General features: G+C 32.0%; 1 long non-coding RNA gene across 1 annotated transcript; it reads left to right on the top strand.

The window, feature by feature from the left end:
• Positions 1 to 5,400: 5,400 nt before the first annotated feature.
• On the top strand, positions 5,401 to 5,885 carry LOC108342733 (uncharacterized). The gene is made up of 2 exons (XR_001833421.1): positions 5,401 to 5,508; positions 5,659 to 5,885. It is a non-coding gene; the product is annotated as an uncharacterized LOC108342733 (long non-coding RNA).
• Positions 5,886 to 6,999: the final 1,114 nt, after the last annotated feature.

The raw sequence follows: 6,999 nt of genomic DNA on the forward strand, positions 1-6,999 counted from the left end.
CAAGAAAAATAATTTAAAAAAAATTATGTGTTTCAAAATAATAATATTCCGTTTATTAAAAATCTAATTATATTAAAGCATTTTGTTATAAAAATATAATAGTTTTCTTTTTATAACAACCATCACTTTTCTGAAAAGGTTTTCTAAATTCTCAAATACTATTTATATTTATATTTATTATAATAATAATAATTTTATTATTTTTATTATAAATAAAATGAATACAACGTGCGCGCATGCGTTTTCACTATTTCAAAAATAGTTTGAATGAGTTATGTTTTTTTTCCATAATTTGTAATATGAAAATGTGAGGTTATTTTTTATTCTATTCTATAGTCTTATTTTTAATTTAATTATTATTTAAAAGATAATTTAATTATAATTAAATCTTGATAAAAGAGATTAAAATTAAAGATATATATATATATATACTTTATATGTATAATATTTTTATTTTACAATTTAAATAGTTTGTAATCACTCCCAGAGAGGAGTTTGTAATCATTTCTGAAACATAGTTTGGGATATGATGTCTTCCTTTATTTAAAAGGAAAATTTCAAATTTTATTTTCCATATATAAACAGAAAACATATAAAAGTGAGAAAATATTAGGTAAAATCATGAGATATCAAAATAAAATACAAAAACTCCATTAAATTCAAAATCTCTATTTTAACACATTTTATAAATATTTAAATTAATTATGTAGTGATTAGTCAGATAAATGAATTTCACAATTATCAATAAAATACTTCAAGAATATATCACATTGAGTAATGTTTACTCATCTAAATCTACAAAATCACTCTCCAACTTTAATAATTAAATCTTTATTTACCATTGATTTTTCACAATAAATTTTAAAGTATTCTTGTAACATCCCGATTATATAATAACAAATATTACATAATAAAGACGTCAACATTCCAATAAAGAGAACAGTCGGATCATGACGTGTAATTAAATGTAAAATTACAGTCATCCAGAAATAAAAGAAAACGGAAATTCAAACTTAAATAGCTTAAAGAGTCGAACACTACACGTGTTCAGATGGGAAACTCCTAAGAAGACTATTCCGCAACCTTAGTATCCCCCAGCTCTTGCTCCAAAGGGATCTCTTCAACAACGTCTACTCCCATCCAAGTGGATGATCATCGCCAGAGAAACATACCCAAAAAGTACACAACACAAACAATGCAAGGGTGAGCTAGATATAAAAAGCATGTTATCATACATAGAACAAATAAGATATACTCGTTAAACCACAAATCACACACTAATACGTCATGCCAAAAGTCCCCCAAACATGATAAATTGACATCACAAGACTCATCTTTACACTCGCATAGTTCAGCTGGCACTCCCCAACACTATGCAAGGTAAATACACACGACTCATCTTTACACTCGCATAGTTCAGTTGGCACTCCCCAACACTATGCAAGGCAAATACACACGTCTCATCTTTACACTCGCATAGTTCAGTTGGCACTCCCCAACACTATGCAAGGCAAATACACACGTCTCATCTTTATACTCGCATAGTTCAGTTGGCACTCCCCAACACTATGCAATGTAAATACACCCGACTCTTCTTTACACTCGCATAGTTCAGCTGGCACTCCCCAACACCATGCAAGGTAAATTTCCAACACGACTATTTTTACACTCACATACATCATTTTCATTCACAATCGTATCATCACAATAATTTATCATATTTCATACGTTCTCATAACTTTTACATACATCACATCACAGCATATAATCCAAACATTTGAACACAGTTCAATTTAATAGAAAATGGATTTAGAATACATTTTTGGTAGAGTATTAATTGGACGAGCACTATTCACCGGACACCATGGGACGTACGTTTCTGGACGAACGCCATTTGCAACAGGCCGAACACTCTTGGACGAACGTCAACAAAACAATATGGACGAACGCTCGCTTGATGATTTGGATGAACACTACAGGACGAATGATCCACGACAGGGCGAACGCTCAACAACAGGCTGAACATTCTTTTGAACGAACGCCACGGACGAACCCAGACGAACGCTCACTTTGGACGAATGCGGACGAACGCTCGGTTGAACGAACACGGACGAACGCTCAGTTTGGACGAACGTGGACGAATGCTCGGTTGAACGAACACGGACGAACGCTCAGTTTGGACGAACGTGGATGAACGCTCGGTTGAACGAACACGGACGAACGCTCAGAGAAACTTAAGGCCGAACGCTTGGTCGAGCAAATTGGACAAACGTCCAATTTGGCTCAGACGAACGCGCTCCGCAGCATCTCGTGCTCGGGCGCGATATGCTGGGCGCGACATTTCCAGTGCCACTCGCGCCTGGGCGCGACAGTGGGGCGCCCGGGCGTGACCTGATGCAGAATTCTGCAGAATACAGAATTCTGCAGATTTGAGGTCAGAACCTCTCTTACCATTTTCAACCCTTTTTAATTAACTTCTAACACCCTTAATTCATGTTTTATACTAGATTGAACTTACCTAATTGATTATAAACGTTCCTTATTCAATTCTTAAGGGATTCATACTCAAATTCAACCATAAAACACCAATTTTCATAACTTTGATACTAAAAATCCAATTCCACTACTTTGCACCTATTTTGATCAATTTGATGACTCCAACAAGTCACAATACAGTAGGTGAAACTATTCCAAATGCTCAATAACACTCTAGACCCCAAATACTCAAAATCACTACCTCACTTCCTCTCCAAATGACTAAAAACTATGAAATTTCAATTTCCTTCAATTCCAAAACATACAAGATTACATACCTGAATCAACACATCAATTTCAATCCAACCATACATACAACCACAATTTTCCAGCATCCTACTCATGCAACCACTATCAACATCCAGAAAATCCAACTCCCCTTACCTCTTGAAGACCTCCTAGCAATCTTGAATGCAGTAAAGCTCTGGACGTTCTCTGCCTCACCTCTGGATGTAGCACCCAACACTTCACTTGAATCTACCTTCCTCAAGCTTGCAGCTGCAACGCCGGACGACCTCTGCCTCACTTCTCCCAAATCTGCAGCAAACTTACTCTCTTCCAGATTTTTCCAGCAACTCTTCCCCTCTGCAGAACTCCCAAAAACCCCTTTGAATCCGTGGCTTTTACCTTTAAGAAGGAAGAAATGGTGCTCTTGGACGGTGAAGAATGAAAGAAAGGGGCCTCTGAGTGCTGCTCCCCATTTGCAAATAAAATAAAAATCCACTTCTGATATTGGGGCGGCTGGTGCTTCCAAGCATGATGAATGCCACCTCCCCCACTGAGAACATGCAGTCCTCACACCTCCCCCACCACTTTTTATTTTAAATGCACGGTCCTTACAATTCTCATCATATTTATTTGTGTAACACTCCAAATTAACAAAATAACATTGATAATTAAAACATTACAAATTAAGTATTAAACGTAAACAATCATACAATATATTTTTTGTATTTGAACTCCTCTACGTAAATTAAAGACAATTGCAAAGATTTAAAATCTTTCAAAGGTTCAGAGTAAATCAGATGGGTCTCCCAATATCCAATATTTTGAGGAAAATTATCACGAGAGATTGAGGGAAGGTGGTTGGTGAGCAAGAAAGAGAAAATGAGAAAACTATTGAGGCAAAAGATGGGAGTGCTAATTTTTTTTTATGAAATGTACATATTACCATTTATTTATAGTTTTTATAATTAGTTAATGTAACTAATTAGTATTCTTAACACGACTTCTACACAATAAAATTGTCTCAGCATATTACCATTTATTTATAATTATAGTTTTTAAAACTTGTATCATACTATTTTTCTTAAAAGAATCAATAGAAGTGAACTTTAATATTAATATTCCTAACTTGGGTAGTTAATGTAATTTTATAGATCATGTATGTATTGATATAGGATGCTAGTAAATAAAGATTATTCTAATCCTCTCAATAACTTTCAATCTCAAGGAGAGAAGGATAGTTATGGGATGGAGCGTAGCAAGAGATTCTTAGTCTATTGGTTAATTGTTTGACCATAGATGCTTAAAAGGACTAACCTTGGAATGTGGTAATTGTTGGTAAAGTAGTTGTTGTTGTTCTACCTCCGGGATAGGGCATCTATAGTTCAATATCAATACATGTATATGGATAGTTAATCTAGAGTTAGATGATGAAATGTGTATAAATATTGTTAGTGATTGATAATTGAATTATAAACTGATCTTGTAAATGATCTTACGTACATCCTTTGATAGTAATAACTTACCCTTTTTTTTGTGTTTGTTTATTTCTTAGGTATGCAATGATTATTTTTATGATGTGAGCAGATGAGGATAATAATAACTTACCCTTTTTTTTATGTTTGTTTATTTCTTAGGTATGCAATGATCATTTTTATGATGTGAGCAGATGAGGAACCTTCATTGGAATAGTTACTAGGCGGTAGAGATGGAGCAGAGGAGTAGATTTAGTTTATTTATCTTACTGATATTATATGTGTGTGTCTATATATATATATATATATAGTGCTGTCAAAATGGGTTGGAATCCACGAGCCAACCCGGCCCACCACAGGTTCGGGTTGGGTTGAAAAAAAAACTGAAATTTTGATATAGGTCAATTTTGAGCCCAGCCCACTAAGAACCCGACTCACTTGGATTAAACCCGTGGTGAGCCGGGTTGACTCACCAATCCACCTAATTTTGCTTTTTGGGTTTGTTTTTGGATTATATTTAGAGTTTAAGATTATTTTGGATTATATTATATTTTTTTATTTTGAATTCTCTTTTGAGCTTAACATTATTTTGGATTTAAATTTATTTAGATTTAAAATTTGTTATTTTTTTTTTGGAATTGAAAACAAAACTTGTAATTAAGTGAGCTGATGAGCCAATCCGTTTAACGCACACTCCCGTGATGAGCCGAACCATGCTCAAATTTTTTTGACTCGCTAATAGATGAGCTGGGTTGAGTTGACTCATTAAGTGGCCAACTCATAATGGATCAGGCCAACCCGTTTTGACAACACCAGTATATATTTTCTTTTGAAAACATTTGGCTAAACTTTAACTTTCAACTTAAAAATTTTTTGTTGATGGGGATTTTATTTCTCTTTTCTAGTATATATTATACTATTATAGTTACACTTGGATAACTGTAACAGTTTCTATGTTTTTTTTTTCACTGTTCTAATTTTATTGATGTGTGATTAATGTATTGATATTATTAAAAATTTGGGATGTTACAATCTTTATTGTTGTTGTTATTAGTACACTTAATTTGAAAAGACAAAAGCTTTTATTCTGAAAAATTAATGCACTTAATTATTATTAATATTTTAAATAATTCCAAGAGACAGACACCTCCACAAGTGAGAAAAATTGAATATAAAAAAAAATCACTTTTCAACAGAGACATACACAAAATGGCAAAAGCTTCACTGTTGTTTCATTGTTTGATGGTTTTGTTTCTCATAGCACTTGAAACAGGTATTTCCTCTTTGGTTTTCTTTGTTTGTATACAATTATGTTATCTGTATTAGGTTGCATAGAGTGTAAGTTTTGTGAAATGAGTACGTGGTCTCATAAAACACCATTTTTTATGATGAAAGTTTTGACAAGGATAAAGAAATTTTGCAGGTTGTGTGAATGCTTGTCAATACAAGTGCAAATCCGTGAGTGCAAGTGATTGCAAAAGTTTACAATGCTTTCGGCCTGGTTGCAAAAAGTATTGCCTAAATGGATGTTGCCTTTGCGGTTGTAATGGAAATGAAATGTTAGATCATGAATTAATGATAATGAAATAAAGTTGAGGTTTCATGGTTCAAATAAAGATGTATCAATTGCATGCCTTCTTCTGGAATTTATATCAGAGAACAAATAAGATCGTGCATCTTTCTTCATCAATAACATTCCAAAATCTTGAAATAAATTTTTGAACAATCAAAATATCTATATCATTATATAAAAAAGATTTTTCAATGTAAATAAAAAAACTAGTTTTCTAAATTAAAATAATTGTTATTAATTGTATCTTTTAACTATTAATTTTATCTTTTAAATGATATTTTTAAATTTAATTGATTCTTTATAACTTCTTTTTTTGACTACTTAAAAATTCCCTTATTTATCTTCATTTTCAGATTTTGTTTTTCTTTTATTATGTCTTATGTTATTCTGAAATTCCGGCATGGAATAATTTCCTCATGCAATTTTTTCTTCTTAAAATATTATGTAAAGTAAAAGAAACATATATAATATAATATTTCAATAATTTAATAATTTTTACGTGAATTGAAAGTAACAATAGATTAAAGACTTAGAAAATTATATTTTAAAATTGAAAGGAGGTTAAAAATAATAAGATTTTATTATTTTAATATGAAAAATATTTAGTATAAAAGAGTTTTATTATTTTAAAATATTAATTTTTTTAGAAATCACTTTTCTAAAATTGTTTGATTCTTTTTGTTTGAATATCTGAGATTGCTAAAATGATCATCGCAGCAAGCTCTTCAATTTGGATCAATTAGTTTCTTCATTCATATTAGTTAGAGGAGTTTTGGTATTCTTAGAGTTGTATGGGCTATCTTTTAAAGATGAGGGAAGCTAAATCTTTACTTTGATGATATGCTTGATTTGTGATTATTGTTGATTTAAGTTGAGAATTGTGACCAGTTAGTTTCTTCATTCGTATTAGTTAGAGGAGTTTTGGTATTCTTAGAGAGTTGTATGGGCTATCTTTTAAAGATGAGGGAAGCTAAATCTTTACTTTGATGATATGCTTGATTTGTGATTATTGTTGATTTAAGTTGAGAATTGTGAAATCTTGAGTTAGAATTTCTGCTTGGTGGGGTTTGTACTGAGTTTTACTTGTTGTTGCTTTATGATATTATGATAAATCATGTATGATAGAATTGAGAGTTGTGAAATCCTAAGTTAGATTTTTTGCTTGGTTGGGCTTGTACTAAGTTTTAGTTT

The sequence above is a fragment of the Vigna angularis genome, chromosome 6 (assembly GCF_016808095.1).
Source record: "Vigna angularis cultivar LongXiaoDou No.4 chromosome 6, ASM1680809v1, whole genome shotgun sequence".
NCBI classification, from domain to species: Eukaryota; Viridiplantae; Streptophyta; class Magnoliopsida; order Fabales; family Fabaceae; genus Vigna; species Vigna angularis.